At 37.2% G+C, this 16039-nt stretch overlaps 1 protein-coding gene and 1 long non-coding RNA gene across 7 annotated transcripts in view; both read right to left on the bottom strand.

Annotated features, from left to right (window-relative positions):
- LOC116165303 (agrin-like) overlaps positions 1-16039 on the bottom strand; it is a 150262-nt gene that overhangs the window by 38051 nt on the left and 96172 nt on the right. Inside the window, exon 1 of one of the 6 annotated variants that reach the window (XM_031479616.1) lies at positions 5058-5067. The exons of 4 other annotated variants lie outside the window; for them this stretch is intronic. The gene's annotated coding sequence lies outside the window, so the exon portion shown is untranslated. Of the gene's footprint in view, positions 1-4570; positions 4666-5057; positions 5068-16039 lie in introns of those variants that run through there. One more of the 6 variants, XM_031479614.1, reaches the window with a different exon arrangement.
- Positions 5067-13703, bottom strand: LOC116165306. The gene is made up of 3 exons (XR_004144126.1): positions 13623-13703; positions 5225-5379; positions 5067-5166 (listed from the first exon to the last, which is right to left on the bottom strand). It is a non-coding gene; the product is annotated as an uncharacterized LOC116165306 (long non-coding RNA).

Below are 16039 nucleotides of genomic sequence, written 5' to 3'. Positions count from 1 at the left end.
TTGGTCAAACAACAACACTCTAAAATAGATTGGTTTTAAGGCACACGTCTTTAGCAAGCCGAGGTGTCATAGCGCGCCCAATAATAATTTTAAATATAAAATTAACTGTAGTTCTGTAAGAACGTTGAAACCAATGGGACACATTTCTAAAGCCGACAGGTGATCAAGCCGTCTTAGTCTCTATTACCCCTTGAATTCTTGAAAAATTAATCTTGATGCAGTTCCATCAGAATATGCAACGAGTAACGAATCATTCTAGCAACTGCTATGAACATTATTGTGCCTACAATGCAATCCGTTGCCACAAACATCGGACAGTCTTGAATTGTTACGCCAACAGATATCCATTCGGAATTAGATTTATGCCGGCTCATTCCTTCTGGAACCAAAGTACAGACAAAAGGCGTCGTCGTTGTGAATGCTGTACTCCAATGATGGATACTCTTTGTACCACGGCATCGTTTGTCCATTGGAACTGCTGTCTGCATAGTTTTGGCTGGAATGGTCCAAGAGAGTTTAAATATTGTCGTTCATTTTCGGTAGATACTTTTCGTCGTTTGCCGGCGTCATGCTCTATCATGGTGCCTGTTTCCACGGTAATTGTTAAAACGTCTATTGCTTCTATAATGAATAATTTTGTGTTTGGGGCTGCACTTTTTCGAAAATTATTAGTTCGCCTATCGTTTCAAAATTCATTTACTTGCCCAACGTAGTCTGTCCAAGAAAATTTGATAGATGTGGCCTCTTCTGGTGTGGTGTTCTCTTTGTCCGTGAGACTCTCGGGTAGTGTAGTTTCTTCTTCTTCGGAACCGCAACCGCGACCGGAGACGGTTCTGTAATGGGAACGTTTTCTTTTTCATGTGTGAAGGTCGATGAAAGTAAGACCACAGCATCAATCGATACAGTGCATCCCATCCCGGCGACGACCTATCGTTTTTGTTTTTTTTTTGGACATGAACAATGATATACTGTAGAGCGGTTGTCAAATTAGGTACCGAAAGTGGTTGTTATATGGTTGAAATATGCAAGGAAGTTCAAATAAGCTGTCTTTTTTACATAATTTCCAACGGTGCAAATGATGCATTTTTTTTAATTGCGTTTTACCGTTTACCTACGCAGGTAGATACCAGAAAACTTTACCCTACTATAAAGGGCATAATTTCAAATTAATACTATAGTCCCTATTCGAATTGTATTATATGTAGAAAGGAAAAATCACACTCTATACAATAACAAATAATAAAACTTAATTCCGGTGAATTGTTTCAATATAATAAACATGAGTTTACTTCATATGTTTACCTCGTCTTAAATTCAATCGATATGCATGAAGGTGATGGAGGTGTAGCCGAATCTGCAAGAGCGTTGCAATTCCGTTTTGCCGCTTGAAATGGGTTCAACGGCGCTCCAACGTGCTGCACCTTTACACGTTTTCCTTCGTATTTCATGACGTGCTCTGTAATCGCTGTGGAATTGTCCGCCACACTCCAAGCATTTCAATTTAATTCGTTTTCTTTTGTATGATGACACCTTAGATCAATCCTGAGTGGCATAAAAATGTTAGTCTTACAGTAATTTTTAAACCGCAAGTAAGGTATAAGGCCCAGCAGTTAAATAAGGTGTCTCCATATGGGTGCTTTGGCGATATACAGTTTTAATTTTTTTATTATAAACGAAATCCACCATATAAACATAAAAATTTTAAATTCTGAGATTGTTGTTGAAAAGCTTATATTATGTTTGTGTCTAATAAATACAAAACATCATATACCTATATAGTGTGCGGGTAAAAAGTATGTAAGGTATACCTACCCCGCAAAAGTGCCCAAATTGGATATCTATTGGAGATTGAATACCGCGGCTTGAATTCTGGTTTAAGTAAAACTGGGCTAAAATTGCTAATTAATATGTGATTGGTGCATTTTTGCAATTTAACCAATCAAATTCCTTAACACGCTCTTCAGCTAAACTTTTATTTTTTAATCCACCATTATAACACGTGTCTTTCTTTTCTTCAATTTATAAGTAGTCCACTGGCAAATACACTTAATTTGTAAAATTCACTGATAATAATCGAGACCAACAAAACCGTTTTATCGACATGAGCTACAATTTACTAAGCAGTAGTCACTAATTAAATTATACTCTAAACTATTATACAAACAGGAATCATTCCCAGATGTACAATTTGGGAACACTGGGTATGCTACTTATATCTCAGATGCTGCTCTTTGTTACGGTACGTTTCGTGGAACGTTGTAGATGTGATCTGGTCTTTGGGCAGTTTTGATTGACATAATCTGAATGCTGCTTACCAACCATATGACATTGTGGAGCTTTGCCCCGATTCGCTCTAATTAGACCCTAGTTGGGCCCAGACACATTTCTAAAGCCGACATGTGACCAAGCTGTCAAAGTTTCTGTCTATTACCCTTTGAATTCTTGAAAATTACTCTTGAACCCTAAATAACTGATAGTCTTGAATTGATACGGAAACGTTGTATATGTGATCTGGTCTTGCGACAGTTTTGAATGCCGCTTACTAACAATATGACATTCTGGAAGCCTGGTTCAGATTCGTGCTGATTAAGACAGATTTCTAAACCCGACAGATGACCAAAGTCTCTGTCTCTATACCCTTGGAATTTTTGAAAAATTAATCTTGAACCCTAAATAACTAAATAAGTACTAAATAAGTACGCTCTATATCTGGTTTCACCATACTTTTGATGGAGACCATGGAGATATGCAAGTTGATACAGTAATTGGATAAGGTTCCTCTCCAAATTTGATACGTACGTTAGTAGTATATGGGTCTAAGTACACCAACCTTCACTTCATATACTGGGTGGATTTTCTACGATTACAGTGCCGGTTTCTGCACTTCAGGGTGGAATGAAACTGTGTTACCTGCACACGCCGAACACGCTTCAAAATTCGATTGATGTTTATGTGAGTCGAGCTCGTGCCATTCCAACGTTATAAGTGTTTCAGCTTTGCACAACCAAGCGGAAATATCAGTGGGAAACTTCTTCTCTCTATCGAATTCCAATTTTCAGACACTTTGTGGTGTTTTTTGTGGGATAAAGAGCTGTTGCGTTCACGATGTACCTAAGCGATTAACAATATATACATAATATTAATAATAATAATTTCAATATAATAATAATACCTTTTGATGCTCAATAACTGTTTTTGACTCAACATTATTAGTCTACTTGCTGTTTTGATCTATTCGACTCTTACATTAGCTTGCGAAGTGACCTTTGCCTTGGCAGGTGCTTTTTATACTTCCCTTCATTTATTTTTTGATCCATGCTCAACGCCCAGATGACTATTGTTCTGGCTATCTCTAAAATATTACTTAACTTCTGCTGTTGTTGATTCTAATCCTTTATCGAGGTCTCGAGATATTCGTAAGATCTTTGCCATTACGTGGACGAATCTATCTATTAATAGAATAATATCTATATGTATCTGTATTTTCTTCAATGCTCTTTAATTTATTGAGCAGGGGATATTCCTGATTGTCCATAAAAATCCTATTGGTCGACACCATGCTTTTCGGATGCTTTATTATCTACATACACCTCTTATTCGTGTGCTTATCCCTCCTATTGAATTTTTTAATTTTCCTCTTCGAGCATTAGAGAGCGGGGAGCAACTATCTACCCATGCCGAACAAGCTTAAATATACTATTGATATTTTTGAGGGTTGAACACGATCCCTCCTATTGAATGTTCTAATTTTCGTCTACGAGCATGTTGTCTATTAGAGTGGGGAGTAACTATATTACTCATGCCGAACAAGCTTAAAAGTACTATTGTTATTTTTGAGGGGAACACTCCCCATTTAGGGACGGGAAACCAAAGGCTCGGAATTCGCCTTTACTGAATACGCAGTAGGTCATAACGCTACTGCCGTAAAATGTCAATTTACTTGTCTTAGTGAATTTATTAATGAAATTATTTTGGGGAATAAGAGCAAATTTACTTTAAACCGTCCGGAGAGGTACGCAGGAATACGTGTAAGACCAATTAATTCGGTTCTATCACAAAATAGTGTGGTTGACATTTCTTTGTCAGGTACCTCCGTCGTTTGCAGCTTTTCAAATAGAGGTTTCTGCTTTATCCTGATGAGCAATCCTTTCCGGTACTTATAATGCCTCTTGTTCGATCTTTTAATTCTAATTACACTTGTAGTCCGGAGTTATTATTTTGAATATTTTTTTGAAGAATTTTGACCCCAATCAGGGACATTTTACTGACTTATTTAACGAGTATAAATAATTTGAAAATAAAAATAACTTTTTAAACTCTATTACCCTATATCGCTATTTTTCTGCAGTCCAATACATTATTACATTTGCATTGAAATTGGGTTTTTAATTATATATATATATAATTAAAATTAATATATATATATATATATATATATATATATATATATATCTGTGTGTGTGGCGGCGATTACACCAGGTGGTCTCCACCTACGGGTGTTGGGTCAGCATCTGTCTAATTTGGTTTATGTTTCTAACTTAATTCTATTATTGAAGTATATTGTACATACCTCTTTATTGGGGGCTACGGTGCCCTTTTGGGTTTTGCTATAAAACAGACTTAGTTGTTTGTAGCGCAAGCGATAGTGAAAGTGTGTTGAACGATCGTCCTGGGTACCATCGTGATCGATCGTATGATATTACGGGCAAGATGTGAGGTGGTGGTGCATTGATTGCCGTAATATAGTGGGTTGTCAATGTTACTTCCATGCACAATAATTTTGTGGATATTTGTTATTCCGCCATCATGATAAATTTCAATTTGATTTTTGAACTGTTGGAACAATACATTGTGAATCACCACCTTTATTAATTACATCTCCGGGAGGTTTCCACGTGCCAAACTTCAATACTGCTGTTAGGGATTGTACATTGTACAGCAATTGAGCAATTTCAAAACCTTATTCAACTACATCAGCATAATGTGTTGAATTGTAGTAGTAGGCTGCCAGATTTGGTAGGGAAGGGGCAGGGTGGATGGCATCGACAAGTCCTTACCAACAGCAGCGGCCAGTTGAAAACGGCGAACCCCATGAAGCGAGCTGCCCATGAACATTGACGACAAGTTTATAAGGAAATGAACTGCCTAATGACGCTTCACAACATTCTGGAAACAGTTAACAAATAATTTGGTTTTATTATCGTGGTTGAAAGGAGTTTGTTACCTTTCATTAAAAAGCCAGTACTTTTCGGAGGAGCTATCGTACTCTGCGATCGAGAAGGTCCAATTTGGATTGTTATTTGTTTTACCCAGGTCAGTTCATTTCGAATGTGTTTTTGGACTCCTAACCCGGAGGGCACAGGGAGATTAATTGTCAATCTAAAACAATTTAATCAATTTGTAAAAACTGTTAATATGTAATTAGTTAAATCCATAGAAATGACAGTATCTTTGCCAAGGGAACAGCAGTTGAAATTAGTAGCCGAATTGTCAAAAATAGAAAATTATGGAGTTTATTCCAAAAACTCATTTTACAGGATGTCAGGAAAGTTAGTGTCCACTTGTCGTGTGGATCTGGAGAGTTGTGTAGTTCAAACCATCTACCTTATATAATCAAAACGGGAGTTAGGAAAGTCTCAGTTAGGTTCCTGTTATTAACAAAAAAGCAGTTCCACAAGGCAACTGCCCAAATGCTTAGCGGATGAATTAACCTTATTTTACAAAGCAGTGACATGGACGTTAGTAAATTTTCCGCGTATAGTACCAGGGATGCAGAAACTTCTGCTGCTAGTAGCAAAGGGTTAACTTTGAAACTACTAGGTTATTAGCGGGTTGGTCCCAGAATCCCAAAATGTCTGCTACCGTGGCCAACTTTGCTTTAATTCTCAGAATTAAAACGTTACGATGTATAAGGGGTAGCTGAGGTCTGTCTTAGAGTCTCACCGAAATTAAGGAAATTAGGTCTTCATATAATCAAGATCGAACATCACTCTTCCATGTTTGGTGGTAATTTCCGGTGTCGAAGCTTGGCACAGTTTTGTTTTTACTGTTCATGGATGATATTATTGACGTAAGGTATTATTTGCTAACGATCTGAAGGTGTTTTACTCAATATCCACAATGGAAGATTGTCATTCCTTAGAATTTCACCTGAATAAAGTAGTGCGACAAAAATCATACCAAAATGTGCTATTGTTTCGTTCCAATCGAAGAAAGAATTGCATCTTAATTGATTACACATTACAAAACAAATGAGTCAACGTCAAGAATTTAAGGATCTTGGGGTCTTGTTCGATGCCAAATTGTCCCACATTAACAAAAATTGTAGTTTCAAGCTGCTTTTGTGATTAGACATTGTAAGCTATTTAAACATATTCGGATTATGCCCGAGCATGCCTCAACAGTATATGGCAGCCGTTGTATAATAATCATACGAATGCCATTGTAGCTGTTCAGCGCATATTTTGCAAATACATATCCTTTAAAGGCCAACAGAAACCTTCATCATCAACCTCTGCTATCAATGTCGTACCACAACGTCGGAAAGAATGTAACAATTGTTGCATGAAGACAGTACAATTTATTAAAGAGGTCCCCAACATGTGCGAAACTTGTTACACACATGTTGAAAGCTATGCTCTAATGCATTTGAGTATGTAGTTCATTTATAAGAACATATTTTTGAGATCGGTGCTTATCTTACCTATATGTTGTTTTTAACTTATTTTTCTCTATTGTATTTTCATTTGTTGGATACATAGCGTTTGGAATAGCTTTTTGTTCACATATTCCTTTATATGTTAAGTTTTGGTTGTGTAATGTTTATTCTTGGCTTGTTAATTAATTTTCGGATTGATTGTATTTTGTAAGGGATCGGAATTTTTTCAATTCGTGGATATACAAAGGCAATTTAATAACTATGTACTTCCTATGAAGTTTATTTTTTACGTTTATGACTCGAGTATGATTTCTTTGTAGGCAGATGCACAGACAAACGTGGTATCCAAAGTCGTATAAAATGCGTGGACGCAATATTTGCTCCTCGCTGTTAATACAATCGTGCTTATATTAGAAGAGACATTTTGTATCGTATTACTATGAGATAAAATATTTCAGGCTAGAGTGTTTGGGACCAAAGGCAAAATTTTCATATTTCTAACCTCTCTATTCTTCCTCTGACAAATATGTTTGTTGTAGCCTCCTTCGAACTCGCATTCTACGTACTCTCAAAGCGGTAGAGCTAAGTTATCGATTGACGTTTTATAAAGCCTATAATGGGTAAACGTAATTTGTTTAAAATCCATTAAACAAATTAGAAGGTCGAGCGTTTCCCGAGTTTTTAGTAAATTCCCGATTCAAAATGTAAACATAGCGCAATTCGGAAGCGAGATATTGACTACGTCCTGTGAAGGTTGCAGTTGTAAGCAATCATGCGCATTATATAAAGATTGAGATTCAATGGTTCCGCAAAAAAGATTGATTTTGCTGAAAAATAACCTTGCGAAAGGTATACATATCATGTCATTTCTAGCACCCTTTACAATTCCATTGTATTCTCAACAACTGTTAGCAATCAATGCAAGTTCACAAATGAGTTAGTGTCGAACTAAAGATTTTTTTGCTTTTCCGCAAGGATAATGTGCGTATATGCTGGAAGAAATTTATTCTAACAAATTACTTGTCGCTTAAAAAATGAGGCAATCATTTGTAAGGCGGCTGATCAATATTTATTATTCGTGCGCTTACGCTATAGTGAAATGAGAATATTCAACCTTTCAGATTTTCATTTAATCTTTTAATAATAAATAGGTTTGAAGGTACTTAATCCAAAGCTGTGGCTCGAGTGTGTAACGAATCTATTTAAAATTATGCAATTTTAACAAGGGATGATACATACTTGTATCGGGGGACTGAGGAAAACCTCGGGCATCGTTTAATTTGGAAAATAACTGAATGTTTTGATTGGACGTTAAAAAACATAATGAAAGCTTTTATGACGCCAGAGTAAAATGAGATATTTTATTTACAACTATTTAAATGGGTCATGAACTTTGCCTAATCAATAACTTTTAGGGAGAATGGTTGCCATTCCGGTCGTTTGTAGTGTAAGTGTATAATCAATGTGTAAACGCACTGTCACCGTAGCATCATTCATAGAAAATAACCGTACTCTTTCCGCATTCTGTGTTTTGTTGTCGGTAGTTAATTTACATGCGCATTATTTATGCTCGATTGATTTTCAAATTTATCTTCTTCAAGACTGCCGATTCAAAAGTGTGTCTACACCTCTCATTAATAACAATTCTTAACTGTACGAATGATTTTCTTGTCGAAGAACCCCTTAAATGATAAATGTGTGTCTCATCAACGTCTGTCTATTTTGGAAAATTCACGTTGGAAAGCGTGATCAAATATTACAATCACATCGATTTGCAATTAGGGAGTTGTCTGTTTGACATTATTAGGATTTTTGTTATTGTGGCAGTATTTAGCTATTGGGGTTCAATGCTTCTGTTCAGTTTACGTGACTATATCGTGATAAGGGTAAATTAAAAACTACTAAATAAACGAATATTGACTATATTCGATATACCTGACGATTTTTAGGGAAATTGTATTAATATTGTTTATTGAAGGGTTGCTTTTCCCTGATTACAGTAATATTTAGGAATGATGATGTTCCCTATTATGTTTAGCAGACTACAAGCCTTCTAATTAAGAATACTGTTTTTAATCTTTTACTTGAAGATAATGTCGGTATTGTTTTCCTGTTGCTCGAGCCATTTGATCATGACATTTTGGGTTTTTGGAACTGGCGAAGGTAATTTTTAAATTCAATATTTTGAACACTCCTATTTTGAGATTACTATTAAGAGTTCGTTTTTCAAGCAGCGGGAGAGTCACACTGTGGTGTGTCGGAGCGCAAGGGTAGTTATTGGAACAGTATGTTATGTGCAGGATTTCTTTTGATATGAGCCAATCTCATCAATTTTCAACACCTTACATCAAGAATCAATTATAGAAGGTAGAAAGCGAATTTTTCAACATTAAGTCCGGTTGCCTATGAACAATATCGTTCTAAAGCTCTGTCTACTGTATGGAAGTTTCATTTTTTTCTGCATATGAGATTACATTGTTACTCTTGACATAAACTATGCCAACTATGACTTAAAAAACATCACTTATGCATAATTTTGAATTTCTTCTAGTGGAAAAATTCAGAATGACTCAAAAAATTCACACTAAAGGACCCTAGAAAGGACTTTTAAAAAAAGTTTAACTCGAAGAAGGACTAAATAAAAATGAGGGATTAAGCATGGAATTATGCGAGAAATTTTGATGTAATATGTCAGAACCAACGTTCACAAGTGATGGCTGCCAGATTCATTCACCAGAAGGTATTGTAGTCGCCACCGCCACTCTTAGAGATGGAATCTACGTACTGGATCGTCCTTCTACTAAGCACATGATATGTCAGGCTACAAATGAGCAGCAATCACAACCTACTGAGACTATACATGCTATTTCAAAGCCTCAGCAGTCAAATGCTCGTGCCAATGCTGTCCAACATTCTCATGATATTTGGCATTCACGCCTAGCTCACCTCAATCATCGTAGTATGAGATTGCTACGTAACGGTCTCGCTACAGGAGTTAACTACCCTAATACTCCACACGACCCTTGTATTCCTTGTATTGAGGGAAAGCAAAAGAGAGTACCTATACCTCGCGAGAAAGGTACTAGGGCAACAGAATTACTCGAACTTGTACATACTGATATTGCTATTGTGAATGTAAGTTCACTCAACGGCGCGACGAGCGCAATCCTGTTTGTCGATGATTATAGCCGAAAAACCTTCATTTATTTTATGAAGAAGAAGTCAGAAGCTTTTGCTAAATTCTGCGAATTTCAGGCATTCGTCGAGAACCAAACCGGAAAGCGGATCAAAACTCTTCGCTCCGACAATGGGGCTGAGTACTTCGCCCATGACTTCCAGGATTATCTGAAACAGCATGGAATCAAGCATCAATCCAGTGTGAAGTATCATCCAGAACAGAATGGAGTCGCCGAGGCATGTTGTCGTTTAATTTTTACAAAGGCACGCTGCATGTTGCTTCATGCAAATCTACCAAATGCCTATTGGGCGGAAGCCGCCAGCACGGCTGTGTATATTAAGAACCGCAGTCCGTCGGGAGCTGTTCCGAACAATACACCAGATGGCGTATGGTCTGATACTGTTGTAGATTTATCTCATCTCCGTGTATTCGGATGCCTTGCTTATGAGAGGAAGGATATTAATCGGAAGAAGCTAGAATCCCGATCACAGAAATTGATTTTCGTCGGATATTCTGAGACACAGAAGGGAGGTTATCGCTTAATTGACCCCATCGTCCTAAATCGTTAACTGTAGGCAGAAATGTCGTATTTCTGGAAGACCACTTCTTTCACGCCATTCCAGAGACCGCACCAGTCAACGAAGATCGCAAGAGTCTCGTGTGTGTTCCTCTGACGTCGCCGCCTACCGTTCAGACGCGAAAGGGGGGACATCAAGCTCAGCCCACGCAGACACAGCTGCAGTCACCTGAGCATCGCCCGAGCAACAGTCGAGCAGTTACGCTGCCTGTACGTTCGGAAGCGTCATCAGAATTCGAGGACGAGCAAGAATCGCCCGTCACAATTGCCCTAAGGAAAGCATGTTCTTCAGATAGTCCACTAATCGACTCAAGTGAGTACCTGCCATCTGATGAAGATTCAGAAGACTCAGATGTAGCTGACAAAGATTCTCCTTACAAAACCAGAGGCAACGTCAACCTAGTGACTGAAAGCATCGTGATGGCCTCTATGCTGAATGAGAATGAACCAACCACAGTGAGGAACGCACTCAACCGCCGAGATAGACATCAATGGTATGAATCCATGAAAGCAGAAATCAACGCAATGAATGAAAATGAAGTCTGGAGTCTTGTGGAAAAGCCCAAGGATCAGCAAGTTCTTGGATGTAGATGGGTGTTTAAAATAAAAAGACACTCAGATGGTACCATTGAGAGGTACAAATCACGACTAGTAGCGCAAGGCTATAATCAGGATACGACATCAATGGAAACCTACTCCCCCGTGATGCGATATAGTACACTCAAACTATTATTCGCTTTGGCCATTGAAAATAATCTGAGCCTGAGTCACTGGGATGTCACCTGTGCTTTCCTACACGGGGAACTGGAATCGCCTGTCTACATGCGGCAACCCGAAATTTTCGAAGACGGAACCGATCGAGTGCTTAAATTGCACAAAGCTCTCTACGGTTTGAAGAACGCAGGGCGTCGGTGGTACCAGAAACTTACAGATTTTCTCCTATCAGTAGATTTTAAATCCTCTGATATTGACCCCTGTGTGTTTACTCTTAAGAAAGGAAATAGCTTAGTCGTAATTGGAATTTGGGTTGATGACCTTGTATTAAGTAATGACCAAATTCTTGAAAAATTTGTCAGAATTGAAATAACTAATAAGTTCAAGACAAAGGATCTTGGAAGTGTCAGTCACATTTTAGGTCTAAACGTACAACGGGAAAACAATCAACTTAAAGTAGACCAAGCTCACTACATCCATTCCCTACTTAAAAAATTTCAAATGCAAGACTGCAAGAACATCGCTACATCAATGGAATGTGGCATCAAATTTGAAGAAACCACACCTGATAAGGTTGCTAAGGTACCTTACAGACAACTCATTGGATCGCTTATCTGGCTCGCGACATGTACTCGACCAGATATTTCGTTCGCAGTCAACAAGCTTGCAGCCTACAGCAGCAAACCATCCGAAACCCACTGGAAACACGCCAAACGCATCCTGAGATACCTCAAATCTACTATTAACTTGGGACTTATCTTCAGCAAGTCTAAAGACGGCATAATTACAGGCTACGTTGATAGTGACTGGGGTGGTGACTGCTCAGACCGCAAGTCAACTACAGGATTCGTCTTGATGCTCGCCAACACTTCCATTGCTTGGGAATCAAGAAAACAGAAGACTGTGGCATTGTCATCATGTGAAGCCGAATATATGGCAATGGCAGAGATGTCAAAGGAGTGCAAATTTCTTGTCTCTCTCTATGCTTCAATCGTAGGCCAAGTCCCCGTAGTTAATGTATTCACAGACAGTCAGTCTGCCCTAAAGCTGTCTACCAATCCTATTGTTACCAAGCGTTCCAAGCACACTGATATAAAGCATCATTTCGTGAGAGATTGTATACTGAGTAACTTGTACAAATTGGATTATGTACCCTCAGACCAAAATATTGCTGATATTCTTACCAAATCTCTTCCCTCACCCGCACATCTTAAATTGTCATCTAGTTTAGGATTACACAAATGTATTGTGGTGAATGATGATATGATCAGCTTGGATTCGATCTAGATCTGACCACTGTAGAACACGTTAAAATTTTGTGCATTTTTATTATTATTATTTTTTGTTGTTGCATAGCTGATCGGTGATTAAAATTAAGAGGGGGTGTCAGAACCCTCAATTGTAATTTGAATTTCCCCTCTATCAAATATGTAGATCCAGGTATGCGCATAAGGTGATATGATACCGTCACGTTTTTTACTTCAATGTAAACAATTTAATAGTGCACATTGTTCCTATAATAAAAATAATTGAAATGTAAATTTCTATCATTGACATAATATACGAGTATGTGGGTTTCGTTCTCGAACGAAATTTGACGTTTGAAACTCGAAATCTGAATCTTAAACAATTTTGCTTGATTTTGAAAGTTTCGAATTCAAACTATACAGAATAGAGCCTTAAAGTATACCTAATATTCGCGGTAATAACTTCCCTTTAAATAAAAAGCATGGGTAGCGTACATTCAAATTTAAGGAATTTAAAACCGAAGATTTGAGGTTTGATAGTTCTGTTTAATCAGCCACTTGAAATTTAGAACTGAATGAAGATAAAAATTTGAGGATTTCAGATTAAATCAAGAGCTAATTTCTAAGCAAAACTTGAACTTTTATTGTTTCTCACGAAATGAAATCACCAGATGTGTTTTCCAAATGGTGACTATAGCACCTTACTAATAAAATTAACAAAGCCACGAATAAGGTTTTGCTCATATTGTTCATGGATATGGGGTGCTACAACTTAAACGAAAGGTTGAAATGTTTCATTGGGAAACTACACACCACCTCCGCGTCTTTCATTTCTTCTAACAAACACTAACAACACATATAGAAAGAGCTTTATCTAAAATTTGTAGTCCAGAATTCCGATCTCGTAAAGAATTACATCGGAAAATTTGGCACCCCGTCAAGTTGATTAAAGACTAGCTTTGAGGGGCAACAAAAAAAACGCAAAATCAGGAAACTAAATCACGTTCAAATTTCCAATACAATTTTCTTGGAAGAATATTTTCTTTGTTTTGGTTCCACGACACTCGAATTGAATATCAAAGATCACAACAAATTTAAGTAATTCGCATCATACGGACGGATGTTAATTTGGAATTGGTTTTCAATTTCAATAAAATATTAGGACTAAAAGAAACAAATTAATTGTCTCGTTACAATAACAAAACGAGTGTTTCTCTCTGAATTAAAAAAAAGTTTCTATTTCCATACCTTTTTATTTAGCTGAAATCGTGCACTAAACAATATTCAATATCGACACAACACTCCCCGAAAGACGATCACGGCTCAACTGAAAACAAAGAATTTAAATGTACACGTTATCATCTGAACTGGTTTCCTTTAAATACCCACCTTTCTTAGTCATACAACTATTTCAAACAAATGAATTTACGATAAAACGGAAAACTTGGAAAATCCATTTAGCAAACAACATTTTGATGTTCCTATACTGCTGAAATGAGAAAATTGGTTACACTTAATTCTTTCCGTATTTCTCCGTTAAAAAAGATCAATTTCCCTTACCTAAAATAAATGCGAAGTGCCACCCTTCTAAACCATTTTCCAAAAAATGTGTTATAGGGCTCAAACTTTCAAGCTCATTTGGATGTTTACATGATCCCATCCTAGCCGAAATGGCCATGGTACATTATTTGAAATCTTGTTCCATTACTCTAATAACGTCAAATGTTAATTTTCACAATTTTGTGCCATGTACAATGGAACAGAAAAAGAGAGAGATCCATAAAAATGAGTTTTCGCAAGTTAAAGAATGAGATCTTGTACATGAGTTTTTGACCATCATGTCTAAGTACATTTCCGAGCACTTGTTATATATTGAGGCAAATTATGAAAGTAATGCATTTATCGTGCTTGCATTACAAAAAGCAATGGGACATTTTTATTAAAAAAAATTAAAATAATAATGTCTTTTATTAAATCACGCTAATCACATTAATGAAAACGAATATCTAAACAATATAATAATAATATACATATGCGCGATGTAAAAGGACGAAGTTCAGATACTAACGCAAAGTCCATTATCCCTGCTCTTCCGTTGCGTTGAATATAAACCGCTTTATAATAGCCCAAGATGGGAGGCCAAGACGAGTTACGAGCGGCGTCCCACAGGGATCGATTCTCGGCCCAACCCTGTGGAACATCTTCTACGACAGAGTCCTCACATTGGAAATGGGTTCAGATATGGCGAGCGTGGCGTACGCGGACGACCTGGCTTTAATAGCCAAAGGGAGAGATGTTGCGAGCTTGCAGGACGGCCTACATAGAACTGCGATAGAACTAAAACGAATAAAAATCGAGATAGCATGGGGAAAATCGAATGAAAGAGGAAATTCAAGAATTACGTAGAGCAATTAATTCCAAGCGATATTGCTGGGTCTACCAAAATAGAAAAGATGTCTAAATCAAGACGGAAGTAGGATTGAAACCCATCAAATTGACTATCAAACCCTCGCTGGTACGTCATCAATTTTTCCACTTGTTAGTGAGGGTGGTTTTTTGATTACCACCGCTCCATCGGAAATGAAGTGGTTGACTTTGCCGAACTGCAGGGGGAATTTCCTCAACTGTATGCGCAAAGTTTGTCGCAATATCGCCAACGTTTGCTGGCACGTCAAGTGTTACAAGTATAACCTTTTTATGGGTGGCTTTTTTTTACTGATAAGATCACTACCGGTTTGTAATCGGCAATGAATTGGTTGAGCCCATCGAAGTCAAACAGACTTGGGTCCCATTACTTTTTGACCACTACCATCGGATGTACATAGATAAGCAATTAAGTTTCTCCACATGCATTGATTTGGTTTGTGAAATTATATTATAATAATAATATTTATTGTCCAAACAAGTAAATACTCTATAACAGGACAATATCTAAAAAAAGAAATCTTAAAGTTATTGCGAGCCGTTAACTATTCAAGAAAAAAAAGCAAATCTAAAAATTCAACTCTGATACAACTAAATTTCATTCAACGAATTGTAACCGTTCGTTTAAAGTAATATTAAATATATCCGTGGTGGAAGGTAATTCGTTCACTAGTGAACACACTAAATGAACTGGTGATCTCTGTAACGCGGCAGTTCTGCATCTAAACGGGTTGAATGTTGAAGAGGGGCAATCGATAGCATTGGACAAAGGTTTGTAGATTATATCACGTATACATAACGTTTGGCTCCATACTTTAGCAGGCCAACTGCATTTTTCCGGTTCCGCCCCACGTTGAGCGCCAAAAGTTGTAGCAGATCGCCTTTTTTGACTTTAATCTCTCAACGTCAATTAAAAATTTTTACTTAAATTACAATGAAATGGTAATTACCTTTAGGTAAAAGCCTAAAAGGGAGCCTTTTCTTCAACGATCGAGGAGAGTTTCGATTACAGGTTGTCTATTATAGTTATTCTTTTATAATACTAACCTATGACTTTACATGTTTCCCAATCCCATACCTACTTACTATTCCTATTATGCAAAATTGCAGTTTACTTCCCCACTATTTCTAAATTTCCTGATTACGATTACAAACTAACGTGCAGCTTCTCTGTTTAGAAGATGAATTTTAAACAGATAAAATAATTTGGATATGACAAAAACCAGTAATATACTTACGGC

Source organism: Photinus pyralis, unplaced genomic scaffold, assembly GCF_008802855.1.
Source record: "Photinus pyralis isolate 1611_PpyrPB1 unplaced genomic scaffold, Ppyr1.3 Ppyr1.4_LG3a, whole genome shotgun sequence".
NCBI lineage: Eukaryota > Metazoa > Arthropoda > Insecta > Coleoptera > Lampyridae > Photinus > Photinus pyralis.
This window is presented reverse-complemented; position numbering and strand designations above follow the sequence as displayed.